This window comes from Aegilops tauschii, chromosome 3 (assembly GCF_002575655.3).
Source record: "Aegilops tauschii subsp. strangulata cultivar AL8/78 chromosome 3, Aet v6.0, whole genome shotgun sequence".
NCBI classification, from domain to species: Eukaryota; Viridiplantae; Streptophyta; class Magnoliopsida; order Poales; family Poaceae; genus Aegilops; species Aegilops tauschii.
The window spans coordinates 263,468,149-263,488,549 of record NC_053037.3 but is presented as its reverse complement, the minus strand read 5'-3'; positions in this window follow the sequence as shown (position 1 = coordinate 263,488,549).

Sequence of the window (20,401 nt, the reverse complement as noted above, 5' to 3'; positions counted from 1 at the left end):
TTTCCATAAGGCTTCAAGTTCCGGGACTCAAGACGAGACCTTTGCAGAGTCAACTTAAATTCTTTCCAAGTGGTTGCTCCTTACCGTCCATTGATAGTTTGGTACATCCTCCACGAAGTAGCAGCACCTCTTTCAAAGCACTGAAGAGCATGCTGGGCCATATCCTTTCCGGCTATAGTGTCATTCTTCATGTGATCCTCCATGTTCTATATCCATGGGTTCGTCTCAAATTTATTTATCGGTCTAGAAAATATGAGTTCATCTCCATTCATCCTCTATTGGGTCCAAGGGTTTTGGGGTGAGATAAGAGAGATAGAGAGGGATACACACAATACAAACAATAGTTTTGAAGAGACAGATTTTATTTTGTGGCTGTCGAAAAAACATCAAACAAATGACAGCTCACAATCTTCGCATCTAATGTAGGTATATAACAGGGGTTGGGTCTTCTAAAGGTCAATAAATGTTCAAAGTCGCCAAGCTCTTCAAGTCTTGTTCATGTCTCCAATGGCTTCTTCTGATCGTGCTTGTCCTTCTCAAGTTCTTTTGCCAGATCATCTCTGTTGACGCGAAGTCTCTCATGACGTCCTTTAATATTTCTGGAGTTGCGTTCCAAACTTCTGGGTTTCAACATCCTTGGCATGAACCATGGTTCTACTGTCCTTCAGTTCCTTTCGAATCTCCGGTATCTCGAGGTTTTGCTCCTCCAGCTTGGCTACTTTCAACTTCTGGGTCCTGAGTTCTTCACGAAATGCTTCCTTGTCAAATACGGCTTCCTGCAGGTCCATCTTAAAATTCTTGATGTAACACTCCAGATCCTGGCGATACACCAGCTAAGGTTAAAACTTAATCTTTTGCTGATAGGTGCTCCGTTAGCCCTTTTGTCATCCAATCCTTTCGATGAAATGCATGCTTAACTCAGCACGGTGACAATAGCATGAGCGGGCGATATCATCATGGACAGTCGTGTTTCTACACTTGTCGTTGCCATGAGCTATCATTCCATAGTTGATATCTCCTGCCTTAGGGTTTTCTTGACAAAAACTTTGAGTTTTAACGCTCCATGTTCTGGTCTTTCTCCGACACACGTTGATCTCGGGTATTGACAACTTCAATAGTCTGACAAGTTCCATAAGGGTAGCCTTCCTAGGTCACACTAATCTGGAAATTCTTCAGAGCCTTCAAATTCTCCTAGTCTTCGGTGTCTTCAACCACTGTAGTTTCCATTACTATAATGCACGGTAAAATCCTCTTCATTCCGAAGTGGTCTTAGTTGTCCGATATCTTGTACTTCTTGGAGTGGTCTCATCAGTCGAATCTTCGTGTGGTCAAACGGGGAAAGCGGTATAGTCTAACTAAAAGCAAATATTTGATAAAGCTCAGAAAAGAAGAGAGGTAAAAGATCTGTTTGAAAAATAAAGTTTTAAAGAAAATCTTTCCTATGGGCTTGCCAGTTTCTAGGGGTCACGTCCTACAGTCAACATGTGCTCTGATACCATCTTGTAGCGACCCGACCCAAATGGATCAAGTCTCTGTGCTTAAGTGTCATCCCTGGATCGGTATGCTGACACACACAGTACTCGAGGATTTATAACAGAGGTAAATCACATGTATAAAGTAACGTAAATACTATTACCTCAATCCATATAGCGGAAGTAACAAAAAGGTTGTGGAGTCCCAACAACACCAACGACAAAGTTGAGTGTAGACATCGTAACCCGAACGTATCACTTACTCGTCGTAAGATTCCTGCAACATGAGACGTTGCAGCCGTGTAGGTCAGTACATTGAATGTACTGGCAAATTCACACCATAGGATAATGATGAATAATAGCTATCACTACATGCATATTTGGCTGGTGGAGGCTCTAAGTTTATTTTTGCATAAAGCCAATTTTCCCCTACAACAAAGGAATAAATTTTATTTACTACTAAGTTAAATTACCCATATTGAAAGGTAACCCCAACTCAATCCCAAAAACCACCAAATCATTAGTAACCCAACAATTTCATTAAATAGAGTGATGAGATCAACCAATAATTCAAATACCAGATACCCAAAGTTGTCCATAACCGGGGACAAGGCTAATGATGATTAGTTTGTACACTCTACAGAGGTTTGCGCACTTTTCCCCACAAGACTCTATCTCCTCCGTTGAATTTCTCGCACTACATGATGTTTGAGAAACGGATGATCGAGACACAGTCTTTACGAAGAGGTCCCCTTAACCGATAGATAGGCCGGTACACCTACAATTCCCCTACATCTGCTAGCCCATCATGGAAAGGTTTCCCACACTCAACTATGCCAGAGCCCATAATGGCTTGTAGCTGCACATGGAAGTTTCTAGCATGAATAATCTTATGATCCCTTTGAGCCTGGGTCGCATTCCATAGGATGATCACACGGGTCCCCCGGGATCCCCTAGGACAACACTGGATTCCCCAGGCGTCCGGGCAAGCCACTGGTATATCCCTAGGGCGCCCCAACCAATCCACCCAGATGTGTATTAAAGTAGCCACCTTAAGTTTCCCTTTGTTATTATCTCTCACAACTTGCATGATTCTCACATACCAATCCACGTCTACGAGCATGGCTAAGCAATATATAACACAGCAAATATTCTCGAGGTGTTTCAAGGATCATAGGTTCCTACCTCATAATCTACATAGCAATACCCACAAATTCCCAATCCTACTCATGCAATATTTGATGGTGAAACTAATGCAAGTAAAACTGGGTATAAAAGAGTCTGATCAAAGTGTGAACTTGCCTTGTACTATTGATAAAGATCCTTCGCACTCATAATTCCTGATAGTTCTACTCGTCACACTCCGTTCAATCTATCGTGAGCAAGAAATTGCATACATAAGCACTCAAGCATAAAATTCGAAGAAAAGATCTCGGAAAACTTCGAAAACAGGCAAATAACTCTTGTGAACACAAAAAAATTTTCAACAGTATTAAAATTATGTGGATTAGTACTTAACAGAAAGTTTAGATCAAGAGCTTCAATTTGCAAAAAGAATCAACTAAATCGGAGTTACGAAACTCAAGTTATGAATAAAAGAAGTTTGATTCAAATCTATTTGAAATCAAATTTTAAACTTTCAAAAATATGTTTAAGTTGGTTATCTGGACAGAGGGGATCATAACGAAGAAATTGGCGTTGGTTTCGTTGGATTTGGACAAACGAGTAAAAAGTTGCGATCGTTTGAAAACTAGGGGATAAACTGTAAAAATAAAACTATGGATAGGTCCCTGGCAGAAAACTAAAATTAAAAGAAAAACCTAACAAATGAACGTTTGCTACAAAACCTAATCCAACAAAAACCGTTCGCTACAGAACCTAAACTAGCGAACGTCCACTAAATAACCTAACTAAATAATAAACCGGCTTTAAAAGACAAACCGAAACTACAAAAAAGACGGATCGGGGTTCGGTTTATACCGGTTCGCCGCAGTTCGATGCGTATCGGCGGATCGGCCGGAGGCAGCAACGGTTGGCGGCGGCGGCGGTGAGGTGGGGTGGTGCGGCGAGGCTACGGCGGTGTGGCGCGGCGACTGCGGCGGTGGCGGCGCGAGGCGGCGGCTGATGTAGAGAGGGGGGGTCGGGCGGCGGTATTGAAAGGGCCAGAGGGAGGGCGGGCATCCGACTTGGGGCAGGGGGCGGTGGCGGAAGCGGCGGCGGCTCGGACTCTGGCGGAGTCCGGCTCGGGCACGGCGTGAGGAAGGCGGCGGCGCTGCTGGGCCGGCTGGGCTTCGGCCTAGTCGGTCCGAAGTTTTTTTCAAACAATTTTACAGAAAACAAAAAAAATAAAACTATACAAAATAAAAATGTACTATAGGCATATAATATATCAAAGTTTTCAGCAAACGATTTTCTACAACATGAACATTTTTCTAGCGTCAAATAAAATTCACAAAAATTTAAATAAAGCAAACAGTGCTACTAGTTTAATTAAAAACCAAATAAAAATATTTTAAAATACCAAAATAATTTCAAATTTATTTCTCTCCAATTTTTTATTGTAGGGAATCATTTTACCCTAATTTCCATATATTTTATTTTTGGAGAAAAATAATTTGAATAAAAATCAAATAACTCCAAATTGAAAATAATTTCAAAGGGATTTTCAATTTGATTCTTTGAAACTTCCAACTCTCTTTCTTAGCATTTGAAGAAGTCATTTTATCTTCTCTCATGAAACTCATTGAGTTGCATAAAGTTTCTGAATTTAAAATATTTCCAAATAAAATTCAAATGTTTTCAAAAACCCTTTTCATTTTAAATGGAAGAAGTCATGTCATCTTCTCTCTAGGGTTTTGTATTTGAAAAGAATTTGAATTCATGGAGATCAGAATGCAAAGTGAAAGTTTTGGGAAAGTCCTTTTATTCCCCCTCATTTGACTTTCAAAAAGTTTCAAATTTCACTCAATTTCACACATCACGATCAAACAAACAATCAAAACTATTTATTTAATATAACATTCCAAATTTTAGAATTTGGGGATGTTACAGTCTATTAGGACGGTTTGTCTATTTCATTGTATAGTTTATCTTCTTCCGTATGTGTACGTAATAGGCTCAGTTCTATGTATCAAACATAAGTATTATTCATATGTGACAGATGTTGTGCGTAAAATATTCATATTTTAATCTCGACCATTCTAATTTTTGAGGGAATGCCATTCGGCACACTTTATTTCATCACAGAACTGTCAAATCATTTACAAAGTCTGCAAGTAAAATAGTCGTACATTGCTAAATTTGATTCATACGTTGACTTAGCTAAATTGTGGTTGGTCTCCAGCCCATCCATTTTTTTGACAAAAGAAACATTGTAGCGGCCCGACCCGAATGGATCAAGTCTCTGTGCTTAAGTGTCATCCCTGGATCGGTATGCTGACACACACAGTACTCGAGTATTTATAGAAAAGTGCAATCACATGTAAAAGTAACGTAAATACTATTACCTCAATCCATATAGCGAAGTAACATCAAAGTTGTGGAGTTCCCAACAACGCCAACGGCAAAGTTGAGTGTAGACATCGTAACTCTAACGTATCACTTACTCGTTATAAGATTCCTGCAACATGAGACGGTGCAACAGTGTAGGTCAGTACATTGAATGTACTGGCAAATTCACACCATAGGATAATGATGAACAATATCTATCACTACATGCATATTTGGCTGGTGGAGGCCCTAAGTTTAATTTTGCATAAAGCCAATTTTTCCCTACAACAAAGGAATACATTTTATTTTTCTACCAAATTGAATTACCCATATTGAGAAGGTATATCCCCAACTCAAATCCCAAAAACCACCAAATCATTAATAAGCCAACAATTTCATTAAATAGAGTGATGAGATCAACCAATAATTCAAATACCAGATGCTCAAGATGTCCATAACCGGGGACACGGCTAATCATGATTAGTTTGTACACTCTATAGAGGTTTGCGCACTTTTCCCCACAAGACTCGATCTCCTCCGTTGAATTTCTCGCACTGCATGATGTTTGAGAAACGGATGATCGAGACACAGTCTTCCCGAAGAGGTCCCCTTAACCGATAGATAGGCCGGTACACCTACAATTCCCCTACATCTGCTAGCCTATCACGGAAAGGTTTCCCACAACTTACTCAACTATGCCAGAGCCCATAATGGCTTGTGGGTGCACACGAAAGTTTCTAGCATGAATGATCTTATGATCCCTTTGAGCCTGGGTGGCATTCCATAGGATGATCACACCGATACCCCGGGATCCCCTTGGACAAGCACTAGTATATCCCTAGGTGCCCGGGCAAGCCACTAGTATATCCCAGGGTGCCCCAACCAATCCACCCAGATGTGTATTAAAGTAGCCACCTTAAGTTTCCCTTAGTTAACATTACTCTCGCAACTTTCATGAATCTCGCATACCAATCCACGTCTATGAGCATAGCAAAGCAGTATGAGCATAACGTATAATCCCAGGGTTGATAAAAGACAATAGGTTCCTACCTCAGCAACTACTTCCCACACCCACATGTTACCAAAATCCTACTCATGCAATGTTTGAGGGTAAAACTAATGCATAAAAAGTGGGTATGAAAAATATGATCAAAGTGTGAACTTGCCTTGTACTGTTGATGAAGATTTGTCGCACTCATAACTCCTGATAGTTCTACTCGTCACACTCCGTTCAGTCTATCGTAAGCAAGCACTAGTAACCACACATAAGCAATCATGCAAAAGAATCGAAGAAAAGATCTCAAAAAACTTTGAAAACCAGCAATTAACTCTTGCAATAGAAAAAATTTTCTATCAGTACCAAAATTAGGTGGATTTGGTCTTATCAGAAAGTTTAGTTCAAGATTTTCGATTTGCAAAAAGAATCAATTAAATCGGAGTTATAAAACTCTAGTTATAATCAAAAGCAGTTCAAATTCAAATCTGTTTAAAACCAAATTTTAAACTTTCAAAAATATGTTTAAGTTGGTTATCTGGATAGAGGGGATCATAACGAAGAAGTGGGCGTTGGTTTCACTGGATTTGGACAAACGAGCAAAAAGTTTTGGTCGTTTGAAAACTAGGGCTAATCTATAAATAAAATATTCACGGATGGGTCCCTGGTCGTAAATAAACATAAAAAGAAAAATCTATCGAGCGAACGCTCACTACCGAAACCTAACGAACGAAAACTGTTCACTACCGAGGACTAACGGACGAACGTCCGCTTAAAATAACTAAACTAAATACTAAACTGGGTTTTAAAAGAAAAACCGACTACTAGACCGAAAACCAGAAAAATAAACCGGACCGGGGCGGGTTTATTACCGGTTCGGGGCGGTTTTCGACGTCGGTGGCGACGGCGGCTTCCCGGCGGCAGTGGGGCGAGGCGGCTATGCGAGGCGGCTACGCGGGGCGAGGCACGGATGCGCAGCGGCGAGGCACGGTTGCGGCGGTGATAGCGAGCAGCGAGGTGGCGGCGAGATGCGGCAGCGGCGGCGGCGAGCGATGCGAGGCTGCGGGCTTCGGGCGGTGCAATAAATAGGGGGGGCGAGTGGCGTCGGGAGGCGTGGAGGAGGGGCAAATCGAGGCGGCGGCGGAGTCAGGCCTGGTCACGGCGGCGGCGCGGGATCGCTCGAGACTCTGTCCCAAGCTTGGGGACGGCGGCGGCGCGGCTTGGGCCGGCTGGCCTGGGCGCGGCCCAGTTCGGTCAGCCCGATTTTTTATATAAAAAACAATATTACAGACAACAAAATAAAATAAACCATACAAAATAAAAATATACTATAGGCATATAATATATCAAAATAATTTAAAAAATATTTTCTAAAATATGAACATTTTTCTAGCGTCAAATAAATTCCACAAAAATTTAAATAAAGCAAAGAGTTCGACTGGTTCATCTAAAAACCAAATAAAATTATTTTAAAACACCAAAATAATTTCAAATTTATTTCTCTCCATTTTTCTACTGTAGGAAATCATTTTACCCTAATTTCCATATATTTTATTTTTGGAGAAAAATAATTTGAATAAAAACCAAATAACTCCAAATTGAAAATAATTTCAAAGGGACTTTAAAATTAATTCTTTGAAACTTCCAACTCATATTTCATACGATTTGAAGAAGTCATTTTATCTTCTCTCATAAAAATCATTGAGTTGCATAAGGTTTCTGAATTTGAAATATTTCCAGATGAAATTCAAATATTTTCAAAAACCCTTTTCATTTTAAATGGAAGATGTCATGTCATCTTCTCTCTAGGGTTTGGTATTTGAAAAGAATTTGAATTCATGGAAATCATAAATGCAAGGTGAAAGTTTGGGAAAGTCCTTTATTCCCTCTCATTTAACTTTCAAAAAGTTTCAAATTACACTCAATTTCACACAAGCAACCACACCACAATCAAACAAACAATCAAAACTATTTATTTAACATAACATTCCAAAATTTAAAATTTTGGGATGTTACAAACCTAGCACCCTTAAAATGAATCTCGCCCTCGAGATTCGGAGAGGCTAGAAAGAAATAGGTTAGGTTCGGGGGTCTTCTCAAAATCCATCGATTGTCACAGGGGGTCTGGGGTGCTACCACCCTTAGAAGCATTGTTACGGTTCCATCAAAACACATATACTTCATCCTTATTGTTGGCAGTGTCGATCTTCTTAGATCTTCGGGATAATTCCTTCTCTGGGCTCTTCCGGTAGTCGCATAACCCTTTTCCTCAATTCTTGTGGCCTTTAATCTTGGTACGGTTCTTCTGTGACCGGGTCTTCTTAGCTGACAGGTCTGGCGCCAATACTAAACAACTATCGATATCTCATGGTGGTCAACAATTTATGGTTTCTCCTGCAGGAATTTGGTCTGGGTTTCATTCTCACCATATGACCTACGATTGGCAACAGCTGCCTTGTACAAGGGGAAAAATTGCCATACCATTCTAAGGTTTAAACAAGATTTTGATCGTCGTCGCTCTACTATGGTTAAGTCACTCAGATTTAGCATCCCATATAGCAAGGCGAATAATAAGAGTAAGTCGGTATGGTGATCAATCAATCCCGCACCCAAATCATTACCTTGTATATGGTTTAGCGAATCTCGTGTTCTAACACTCGGTCATCCTCACAAACATTGCAGAATTTCTTTTGTCGACGAATTAAGTTTGGATAAATCCATTGATTCCGCAAGCCAAACAAACATCTATCGTTTCTTCACAACTCTCAGGTTTTGCATAAACTCCTATGAGATCGTCTGTGGATAAAGTCGTAATCTTCTTCCAGGATTTTTTCCTTCACCAAGAGTGCGCTTGCTTCTTGGCAGGTCCTGGAGCATGTGGGTTATGGACCATCTCATCACTTGTAAACCTTGAACTCATCATCGGGGGCAACTGATCATTATTCCAACATCCAGCTTCCCAGCATTCTTAGATCCATCCACTTGTACTATCTTCCTTCCTTCTATTGGTACCAAACTAAGACGTGATTACTCAGACTCATCATGGAGTTAAAATTGCTCCATATTCCCAACATTATACCTTCTTTATATCAAGTAGTACTTCATCCCTTCATATTCTTGGGGTATCCCACATATCGAGTTAAAAACTCATACTTATTTTGTCCATAGTCCACTCTGTGGAATGTCATTATCTTTTCTAGGGGGTCAAGTGTCCTCACAGGGTACTACCACCCTTGAAATGCACAAATTCATCCATAGACCATATTTCTCATATCCTCAGAAATGGTCAAGTTCTTTCTTCTTAGAGTAACTACTCATAAAATCCAAATCGGTACCAACGATGCTAACTTCATTGATTCTCAAATTATTACCCTGCCTTTCCCTTGCATGCCTCAACTCAACACCTTAATATAAAAGAATTGTTCCCACTACTACTACTGTATTTATTTTGTTGCAAACTCGACTATTTAGCAAGAGCCTCCTTCTCTTTGGGACAATCTCTGGCAAAGTGCCCTGCTTCATTACAGCAGAAACATATTACTTCTGACAAGTGTCGAGGTTTCCTTGTGATTACATAGCCTCCTTGGGTTCTCGGCTTCCTTTTTGGGCAACCGCTGAAGTAGTCTCCTGACTCTTTGCACTTGAAACATATGATATGACTTAGGTCCATCTTTGTAGAAATTGGGTTGTTCCTGGAATCCAATCTATTTCTCTTCCTGGACTTTTCCATACCAACCAGGGCTTCTATTTCCTGTGGGTCATACTCTACTTCCACTGTCGAAAATGCTACTAGATCCCCATTCACACAATTCTGGGAGATGTGTCCTTCTTCTCCACATGAATAGCATGACTTTGTGTAGGATTTAATTGGGTCTTCTTTGGGTGTGTCCTCCACCTCTTCCTTCATCACCGGTTCTTCTAAAATCTCCATGAGGGCTCCTTCCATTTCTTCTTTCTTCTGCTGGATGGTCCTTTGTACCATAGGGTAAATGTGACACTGAGCAGGGTAGTGGGTAGTCCCTTCACACAAGAAACAAGTAATCTGCCTGGTTGGGCATTCTTCAACTGGATGACTTTCTTCATAATGAGGGCATTTATCCTTGTGTTCTTTATGGTTGTGTCCTATTTCTCCATAGATCTTGCATGCACAAGGTTTCTTCATATCATTTCCATAAGGCTTGAACTTCTGGAACACAAGCTGAGGCTTTAGCAGAGTCAACTTAAATTCTTCCCAAGTGGTTACTCTTTGCCATCCATTGATGGTTTGGTACATCCTCCACCAAGTAGCAGCACCTCTTTCAAAGCACTGAAGAGCATGTTAGGCCATATCCATTCCAGCTATAGGGTTATTCTCCATATGATCTTCCATGTTCTGAATCCATAGGTCCATCACCAATTGAGTCATCAGTACAGAACATATGAGTTCATCTTCGTTCATGCTCTATTGGGTCCAGGGGTTTTGGGGTGAGATAAGAGAGATAGAGAGGGATACACACAATACAAACAATGGTTTTTAAGAGACAGATTTTATTTTGTGGCTGTCAGAAAAACATCAAACAAATGACAGCTCACAAACGTCGCATCTAACGTTGGTATATAACAGGGGTTTGGTCTCCTAAAGGTCAATAAATCTTCAAAGTCGCCAAACTCTTGAAGTCTTGTTCATGTCTCTGATGGCTTCTTCCGATCGTGCTTGTCCTTCTCAAGTTCTTTTGCCAGATCATTTCTGTTGACGCGAAGTTTCTCGTGACGTCCTTTAATATTCTGGTGTTGCGTTCCAAACTTCTGGGTCTCAACATCCTTGGCATGAACCGTGGTCCTACTGTCCTTCAGTTCCTGTCAAATCTCTGTTATCTCGAGGTTTTGCTCCTCCAACTTGGCTACTTTCAACTTCTGGGTCCTGAGTTCTTCACGAAATGCTTCCTTGTTAAATACGGCTTCCTAAAGGTCCATCCGAAAATTCTTGATGTAATACTCCAGATCCTGGCGATACACCAGCTAAGGTTAAAACTTCATCTTTTGCTGATAGGTGCTCCATTAGACCTTTTGTCATCCAAATCCTTCCGAACAAATGCATGCTTAACTCAGCACGGTGACAATAGCATGAGCGAGCGGTAACATCATGGATAGCCGTGTTTATGCTCATGTCTCTACCATGAGCTATCATTCCATAGTTGATATCCTGCCTTAGGGTTTTCTTGACAAAAACTTTGAGTTCTAATGCTCCATGTTCCTGTCTTTCTCCGACACACCATGATCTCGGGTATTGACATCTTCAATAGTCTGACAAATTCCATCAGGGTAGCCTTCCTAGGTCATACCAATCTGGAAATTTTACAGAGCCTTCAAATTCTCCTAGTCTTCGGAGTCTTCAAAAGTTGTAGTTTCCATTATTTATAATGCACGGTAAAATCCTCTTCATTCCAAAGTGGTCTTAGTTGTCCGATATCTTGTACTTCTTAGAGAGGTCTCATCAGTCGAATCTTCCTTGCGGTCAAAAAGGGGAAACGGTATAGTCTAACTAAAAGGGAATATTTGATAAAGCTGAAAAAAGAAGAGAGGTAAGAGATCCTTTTGAAAATAAAGTTTAGCGAAAAACTCTCCTATGGGCTTGCCAGTTTCTAGGGGTCACGTCCTACAGTCAACATGTGCTCTGATACCATCTTGTAGCGACTCGACCCAAATGGATCAAATCTCTGTGCTTAAGTGTCATCCCTGGATCGGTATGCTGACACACACAGTACTCGAGGATTTATAGCAGAGTGCAATCACATGTAAAAGTAACGTAAATACTATTACCTCAATCCATATAGCGAAAGTAACATCAAAGTTGTGGAGTTCCCAACAACGCCAACGACAAAGTTGAGTGTAGACATCGTAACCCTAACGTATCACTTACTCGTCGTAAGATTCCTGTCACATGAGAGGTTGCAGCCGTGTAGGTCAGTACATTGAATGTACTGACAAATTCACACCATAGGATAATGATGAACAATATCTACCACTACATGCATATTTGGCTGGTGGAGGCTCTAAGTTTAATTTTGCATAAAGCCAATTTTTCCCTACAATAAAGGAATACATTTTATTTTTCTACCAAATTGAATTACCCATATTGACAAGGTATATCCCCAACTCAAATCCCAAAAACCACCAAATCATTAATAACCCAACAATTTCATTAAATAGAGTGATGAGATCAACCAATAATTCAAATACCAGATACTCAAGATGTCCATAACCGGGGACATGGCTAATCATGATTAGTTTGTACACTCTATAGAGGTTTGTGCACTTTTCCTCACAAGACTCGATCTCCTCCGTTGAATTTCTCGCACTGCATGATGTTTGAGAAACAAATGATCGAGACAAAGTCTTTCCGAAGAGGTCCCCTTAACCGATAGATAGGCCGGTACACCTACAATTCCCCTACATCTGCTAGCCTATCATCGAAAGGTTTTCCACAACTTACTCAACTATGCCAGAGCCCATAATGGCTTGTGGCTGCACACGGAAGTTTCGAGCATGAATGATCTTATGATCCCTTTGAGCATGGGTGGCATTCCATAAGATGATCACACGGATACCCCGAGATCCCCTTGGGCAAGCACTGGTATATCCCTAGGTGCTCGGGAAAGCCATTGGTATATCCCCAGGGTGCCCCAACCAATCCACCCAGATGTGTATTAAAGTAGCCACCTTAAGTTTCCCTTAGTTAACATTACTCTCGCAACTTGCATGAATCTCACATACCAATCCACGTCTGTGAGCATAGCAAAGCAGTATGAGCATAACGTATAATCCCAGGGTTGATAAAAGACAATAGGTTCCTACCTCAACAACTACTTCCCACACCCACAAGTTACCAAAATCCTACTCATGCAATGTTTGAGGGTAAAACTAATGCATAAGAACTGGCTATGCAAAATATGATCAAAGTGTCAACTTGCCTTGTACTTTTGATGAAGATTCGTCGCACTCATAACTCCTGATAGTTCTACTCGTCACACTCCATTCAATTTATCGTAAGCAAGCAATAGTAACCACACATAAGCAATCATGCAAAAGAATCTAAGAAAAGATCTCGGAAAACTTTGAAAACCAGCAATTAACTCATGCAACAGAAAACAATTTCTAACAGTACCAAAATTAGGTGGATTTGGTCTTATCAGAAAGTTTAGGTCAAGAGTTTCCGTTTGCAAAAAGAATCAATTAAATTGGAGTTATAAAACTCTAGTTATGATCAAAAGAAGTTCAAATTCAAATATGTTTGAAACCAAATTTTAAACTTTCCAAAGATATGTTTAAGTTGCTTATCTGGACAGAGGGGATCATAACGAAGAAGTGGGCATTGGTTTCACTGGATTTGGACAAACGAGCAAAAAGTTGTGGTCGTTTGAAAACCAGGGGCTAATCTATAAATAAATATTCACGGATGGGTCCCTAGCCGTAAATAAACAGAAAAGAAAAATCTATCGAGCGAACGCTCACTACTGAAACCTAATGAACGAAAACTGTTTGCTGTCAAGGACTAACGGACGAACGTCCGCTTAAAATAACTAAACTAATTACTAAACGGGGTTTTAAAAGAAAAACCGACTACTAGACCGAAAACCAAAAAAATAAACTGGACCGGGGCAGTTTTATTACCGGTTCGGGGTCGTTTTCGACGTCGGCGGCGACGGCGGCTTCCCGGCGGCAGTGGGGCGAGGCGGGCCACGTTGGCGTGGCGAGGCGGCTATGCGGGGCGAGGCGTAGATGCGCGGTGGCGACAGCGAGCAGCGAGGCAGCGAGGCGGCGGCGAGATGTAGCAGCGGCGGCGAGCGATGCGAGGCGGCGGGCTTCGGGCGGCGCAATAAATAGGGGGGCGAGCGGCCTCGGGAGGCGTGGAGGAGGGGCAAATCGAGGCGGAGGCGGATTCCGGCCTCGTCATGGCGGCGGTGCGGGATCGCTCGGGACTCTGTCGCGAGCTCGGGGACGACGGCGGTGTGCTTGGGCCGCCTGGGCTGGGCACGGCTCAGGTCGGTCGGCCCGTTTTTTTATATAAAAAACAATTTTATAGGCAACAAAATAAAATAAACCAGACAGAATAAAAATATACTATAGGCATATAATATATCAAAATTTTCATAAAATCATTTTCTAAAACATGAACATTTTTCTAGAGTCAAATAAATTCCACAAAAATTTAAATAAAGCAAAGAGTGCTACTGGTTCATCTAAAAATCAAAACAAATATTTTAAAATACAAAAATAATTTCAAATTTATTTCTCTCCATTTTTCTACTTAGGGAATCATTTTACCCTAATTTCCTTATATTTTATTTTTGGAGAAAAATAATTTGAATAAAAACCAAATAACTCCAAATTGAACATAATTTCAAAGGGACTTTAAAATTAATTCTTTGAAACTTCCAACTCATATTTCATACGATTTGAAGAAGTCATTTTATCTTCTCTCATGAAAATCATTGAGTTGCATAAAGTTTCTGAATTTGAAATATTTCCAGATGAAATTCAAATATTTTCAAAAACCCTTTTCATTTTAAATGGAAGAAGTCATGTCATCTTCTCTCTAGGGTTTGGTATTTGAAAAGAATTTGAATTCATGGAGATCATAAATGCAAGGTGAAAGTTTGGGAAAATCCTTTTATTCCCTCTCATTTAACTTTCAAAAAGTTTCAAATTACAATCAATTTCACACAAGCAACCACACCACAATCAAACAAACAATCAAAACTATTTATTTAATATAACATTTCAAAATTTAGAATTTTGGGATGTTGCAAACATGTACATGTAACTATTGGTCTCCTGTCCAGCCGGTTTTTTTCTACATTTTTCTAGGTTAGTCTGGCCAATATATTTGTAGAACAGTCTGATTGGTATCTACTGGGCCGTGTGTTTTGTCTTTCTTAGATCAATGTTGCGACGTATGCCTGCCTTCAGACTCTAACTTTGAATTGACCCAGAAGAATTGTCCAATCCATTTGAGAAAAAAATTAATGCTTTTGATTAGCATGTACTGTACATGCATTGGTTTTTCCCTTAAAAACACGTACGTGCAACGGAGTCCTTTTAAAAGGTATGTACACTAGCGCCTCAAGGAAGGTATCAAGATGGAAAAACCACGTACGTGCAGCAGACTTCCTTTTTACTTAAACTTAGCGGAATCCTTTTGGTTTTTTTTTATTTTGCTTTGTTGAGTGTATTGTTTCGTTTGGTCTTCAGCGACTTTTATTCTTAAAACAGATTCCTTTCATTTTATATTTTGATTTTACTTTATTTTTATTTTGTTTTTCTCTTGGTTTTTCCTTTTGGTTTACCTTTTCATTATTTGTTTTATTTACTTTCTTGAAAATTTAATATTAAAAAAATATAATGAATAGTTTATAAATGCACGTTGAATAATTTAAAAAAATACACTGCCAATTTTCAAAGTACGCGGTGAACATTTTACGTTTCAAGACATATACATGACGAACATTTTTTTTATCATAAACCCTATAACATCATTCATGGTACCGAAATTTATTTTATCAATGTTTCTTTTACATAAATATATATCTCCGGAATTTAAACATATTAATTATAAATTTATGATTAATAGGGTATCATTTTTTTGCCTCTTACAGCTTCTTGTATAATGTATTCCCTGTGTTTTGGTCATGTAGTCCATTACAGGCTTTGCTTCGATCGTACGGTCTAGGCGACATGTGAAAAACCTTTGAGAAAATTATCACGTATTTATACAGATATCTCCTCCAATTATGTTTTATTTTTTGTTTTAGGCGATTTCCTACCTGGGCTTCTTATGCGAGTCCCACAATGGCACCTGGCTTGGTATGAAATGGTTTCATGGGCCGTGTACGTGTCCCAAAAGCATGGAGTGTTTTTTATTTAAAAGGAAAGCATACCTGGTAGATACCCTTAAAAAAACTTTGTAGATTTACATCATGGATTCTGTTTTGAACTTGCTACGTGATGGATTGTGGCACATCTACACGGACTCCTGTGTTTCCTTTTTCTTCACGGTGAGCCACTAAAACAAATCTTTTTACGGCCTTTTCTATTTTATTATGTGACCACTTGTACGTGCCAGATACAAATAGGTGTACATGATATTGTTGCACGTAACTCTTTTAGACTTTTAATCTCAAACGTTTAAATCTAGATCGATGAAGTATATTTTTTAAACCTATGTGGATCAACGTGGCATCTTGTTTGTCTTCTGTTTTATGTATATAATAGATAGATAGATGATGTGATGGACAAGACCCATCCGTTAGCTTAGCATAATGATTGTTAAGTTTTATTGCTATTGCTTTCTTCATGTCATATACATATTCCTTTGACTATGAGATTATGCAACTCCCGGATACCGGAGGAATACCTTATATGCTATCAAACGTCACAACGTAACTGGGTGATTATAAAGATGCTCTACAAGTATCTTTGAAGGTTCTTGTTGGGTTGGCATAGATCAAGATTAGGATTTGTCACTCCGAGTATCGGAGAGGTATCTCTGGGCCCTCTCGGTAATGCACATCATCAGAAGCCTTGCCAGCAATGTGACTAATGAGTTAGTTGGGGGATGATGTATTACGAAACGAGTAAAGAGACTTGCTGGTAACGAGATTGAACTATGTATGAAGATACCGACGATCGAATCTCGGGCAAGTAACATACCGATGACAAAGGGAATAACGTGTGTTGTCATTGCGGTAAGACCGATAAAGATCTTCGTAGAATATGTAGGAACCAATATGAGTATCCAGGTTCCGCTGTTGGTTATTGACCGGAGAGGTGTCTCGGTCATGTCTACATAGTTCTCGAACCCGTAGGGTACGCACGCTTAACGTTCTATGGCGATTTTGTATTATATGAGTTATGTGATTTGGTGACCGAATGTTGTTCGGAGTCCCGGATGAGATTGTGGACATGACGAGGAGTCTCGAAATGGTCGAGAGGTAAAGATTCATATATAGAACGATGATATTCGGACACCGGAAGTGTTCTGGGGGTACCGGGTAGATATAGGGTCACCGGAAGGGGTTCCTGGCATCCCCCCGGCAACTACATGGGCCTAATGGGCCAAGAAGGGGACAGACCAGCCCCTAGGGGGCTGGTGCGCCCCACGTAGGCCAAAAAAGGGGGAAGGAAAGAGGAGGAGAGAGAAAGGAAGGGGAGGGATTCGGCCTCCCCCTTCCTTCTCTCCTCCCTCCTCTTTCCTTCCCCCCTCCGGATGAATATGGAAGGGGGGAGGCCGAATTGGGAGGTGCCCAAGTAGGATTCCTCCTACTTGGGGCGCCCCCTTGGATGCCTCTCCTCCCCTCCAACCTATATATATGAGGGGGGCACCGCTAGAACATAACAACATTGATTCCTAGCCCTGTGCGGTGCCCCCCTCCACAGTTTACGCCTCCGGCCATATTGTCGTAGTGCTTAGGCGAAGCCCTGCGCAGATCACTTCACCATCACCGTCACCACGCCGTCGTGCTGACGAAACTCTCCCTCGACACTTTGCTAGATCAAGAGTTCGAGGGACATCATCGAGCTGAACGTGTGCAGAACTCAAAGGTGCCGTACGTTTGGTGCTTGATCGATCGGAACGAGAAGAAGTTTGACTACATCAACCGCATTGTCAAACGCTTCCGCTTTCGGTCTACGAGGGTACGTGGACACACTCTCCCCTCTCGTTGCTATGAATATCCTAGATAGATCTTGCGTGAGCGTAGGAATTTTTTTGAAATTGCATGCTACGTTTCCCAACAACAAGCACTATTGCAGGATGCTGCTAACGTGACACTACGATTAGAGACCCTTCGACGAAACTGTGTGTGATGCAATAATTGCAACGGTGGTGTAAAAAACCGTCAAAAAAGACGCAAAATGTTTGCGTTGACGGATGCATCAAACACGGTTCAGAATTTAGTTGCGTGTGCGATGAGGGGCATACGATTCAGTTCAATGAACTGTTTGCGATGAGGCGGAACAAAAGAAACGGGCAGCCAGATGAAGGTGTGTGCGATATATAGCATATGGTTCACTCGGATGAACTATTTGTGATTAGGCAACACAAAAGAAATGGTCAGCCAGATCAAGGTGTGTGCGATGTACGACATGCAGTTCACTCGGATGAACTGTTTGCGTTGAGCCAAGAGAACAGAAATGGTTCAACTTAACAAGATCTGTGTGATACATGACAAACAGGTCTATAATTGGAAACGTGTGGGAAGACCGATAACAATACAGACGATTCCTGTTAACATGTCGTGTGTGTTGTGAGAAAACGAGTGCTGGTATACAATTGTTAGTGATTGATGAAATCATCACCGACGGGTTCCATTGTTTAGTCCATGTGCAATGTGGTTTGCTCTCTCTACAGAGCGTCAACATATATACTTAAAAAGATAGCATTGCAAAACCAAATTAAGCATACAATTACACAAGTGACTACACACAGAAATATCAACACACCAAAGTAAGCAATTACATGCATACTAAACTAGGAGAAACGAGGATCTAATCATCTAATTATTGTTGCAACGACGCTTGCCATTGCTCTGCTTCCGGATGGATCCCTTGCCGTTTTGGGGAAGGAGGCACTTCCTCATGTCAACAATGTGCCTATACATGTCGTAGCTCGTGTACGCCTCCTTGGCCGTGTACACAACGTGAGCTTTGTCGAGTTTCTCCACCCAGGCCGAGTGCCATGCACGCTTGTCCTTGTTGCAGGAATCCTTCATGTCTCTGTAGTAGGGGTCGATGATGGCCTCGCGCGAGGTGAACCAGTGAGTCCTTCTCATGGTCCTGTTGGGGAACGTTGCGTGGGAAACAAAAAATTTCCTACGCTCGCCAAGATCCAATCTAGGAGATGACCATCTACGAGAGGAGAGATTGGATCTACATACCCTTGTAGATCGCTAAGCGGAAGCGTTAAGAAACACGGTTGATGTAGTGGAACATCTTCGCGATCCAATCACGATCCGTCCCGCGAACTCCCGATCCAAGTGCCGAAAGGAAGGCACCTCCGCATTCAACACACGTACGACTTGATGAAGCCTTCACCTCCTCGATCCAGCAAGCAATGGTGAAGTAGTAGCACGAGTCCTCCGGCAGGAAAATGGCGTGGTGGCGGTGGTGGTGGCGGAATCTCAGCAGAGCTTCACTAAGCACTACGAAGAGGAAGAGGGATGCGAGGGAGAGGAGAGGCAGCGCCGTGGCGTGGAGATGTGCTCAAGGGGGTGCGGCTTCCCTCTCTCTACCTCTCTATATATAGGGAAGGGAGGAGGGGTGGCGCCCCTAGGGTTCCCCCTAGGGGGCGGCGGCCAGGGCAGATGGGATCTCCCCTAGGGTGACTTGCCCCCCAAGCCGGGAGGTGGGAAGCCCTAGGGGGCGCCCCCAACCCTCCTGGTTACGTGAGATGGGGTGAGGGGGGGCGCTCAGCCCCTTGGTGGGCTGGTTTGCCCCTCACCTTGGCCCATGGCCCCCCCATCACTTGCCGGCCCCCCCGAAACCCCCTTTCGGTGATGCTGGTCATCACCCGGTACCCGCGGAACAATTCCGGACTCCAATACCCTTCGTCCAATATATCAATATTCACCTCCGGACCATTCCGGAGTTCCTCGTCACGTCTGGGATCTTATCCGGGACTCCGAACAACCTTCAGTAACCACCATAATGACTCAACTATACCTATATCGCCACCAAACGTTAAGTGTAGACCCTGCGGGTTCGAGAATTATGTAGACATGACCGAGACACCTCTACGGTCAATAACCAATAGCAGGACCTGGATGCCCATATTGGTTCCTACATATTCTACGAAGATCGTATCGGTCGAACCTCGATGTCCAGGATTCAGCTAATCCCGTATGCAGTTTCTTTTGTCTATCGGTATGTTATTTGCCCGAGATTCGATCGTCGGTATCTCCATACCTAGTTCAATCTCGTTACTGGCAAGTCTCTTTACTCGTTTTGCAATACGAGATCCCGTGACGAACTCATTGGTCACATTGTTTGCAAGCTTATTGTGATGTTGTATTACCGAGTGGGCCCTGAGATACCTCTCCATCATACGGAGTGACAAATCCCAGTCTTGATTCATGCCAACTCAACAGACACCCTCAGAGATACCTGTAGAGCACCTTTATAGTCACCCAGTTATGTTGGGACGTTTGGTACACACAAGGCACTCCTCCGGTGTTAGTGAGTTGCATGATCTCATGGGAATAGGAACATATACTTGACATGCAGAAAACGATAGCAATAAACTTCACACGATCATATGCTACGTTCATAGTTTGGGTCTTGTCCATGACATCATTCTCCTAATGATGTGATCCCATTATCAAATGACAACTCATGTCCATGGCTAGGAAACCATAGCCATCTTTGATCAACGAGCTAGTCTGGTAGAGGCTCACTAGGGACATGTTGTTGT